At 41.0% G+C, this 1221-nt stretch overlaps 1 protein-coding gene across 1 annotated transcript in view; it reads left to right on the top strand.

Moving 5' to 3' along the window:
• Positions 1-1221, top strand: part of Phf7 (PHD finger protein 7) — a 14020-nt gene that overhangs the window by 8529 nt on the left and 4270 nt on the right.

The following is a 1221-nucleotide window of genomic DNA, read 5'->3' as shown; positions in this document are numbered from 1 at the left end:
AAAAAAAAAAAAAAAAAAAAAAAAAAAAAAAAGTATAAATAAGACAAAAGTCACTCATTGTGATAAAGCCTTGAGATAGTGATAAAATATGAGCAAAATGAGGGTTTCTCTGTGTAGCCCTGGCTGTCCTGGAACTCACTCTATAGACCAGACTGGTCTCGAACTCAGAAATCCACCTGCCTCTGCCTCCCAATTGCTGGGATTAAAGGTGTTCCCGGCATGTGAAATATTTTAAGCGTCATTAGGAATCTAATGATGGAAGACTGAGGCAGGAGTACCACACGTTCAAGACTAGCCTTGACTACACAGAAAGACTGTCTCAAACATAAATATTAGGGCTAGAGAAACGGCTCCATTTCTCTAGACAGAGTTTGGGTCCTAGAATTCACATGGCGTTTCACAGTCGTCTGTAACTCTAGTTCTAAGGGGTCTGCACACCTCTCCTGGTCTCACATGCAAACACTCATACATGTTTAAAAATCTTTTAAAGTAAGTTAGATAAATACATAGCCTAGCTCCAATTATACATCTTATAAGCACTGCAAGATTAATTACTCATTCCAAAACCATGTTTGAGCACCTTTAAAGAACCATCCCTTTACAGTATGCTTTTAAAAGCGCAACTCCTAATCTTTTCCAGTTAGTGAGGATTGCTCATTAGGAGACTAAAATTCCATTTACCTTTGTGTAATACTCTGAGAAAAAATACTCTTAATTATCCTGTATTAATGGGGATATAGCAAAGGGGGGATGAGTGTGGATTCTGTAGGCCCAGGTGTGAAGGCCACCTTGGTAACTCTTTGTTATGTGACTCCAGCCATGTCACTTGCCACATGTCACTTCAGTGGCCTCCTCTGTAAGATAACAGCCACAATAGTTTCTGTGTCCATATATTGTCTTTAAAAGTATGAAATGAATCAATCTAGAGAGAACATGTCCCCAGTGTTCACACAATGGCAGGAGCAGCCCCTAGCAAGTGAGAATAGCATAAAAGTACTGATTCTGAGGCTCTGTGGCCTTTAATAAGTTATGTTTCTCCATGTTGGATGTCCAAAGAGTTAAAAAAAGTGCTGGTGTAGATGGGCATGATGGCATACGCCTTTAATCCCAGCATTCGGTTGGCAGAGGCAGGCGGGTTTCTGAGTTCGAGGCCAGCCTGGTCTACAAAGTGAGTTCCAGGACAGCCAGGGCTATACAGAGAAACCCTGTCTCAAAAAACCA

The sequence above is a fragment of the Mus caroli genome, chromosome 14 (genome assembly GCF_900094665.2).
Source record: "Mus caroli chromosome 14, CAROLI_EIJ_v1.1, whole genome shotgun sequence".
In the NCBI taxonomy this organism is placed as follows: Eukaryota; Metazoa; Chordata; class Mammalia; order Rodentia; family Muridae; genus Mus; species Mus caroli.
This window is presented reverse-complemented; position numbering and strand designations above follow the sequence as displayed.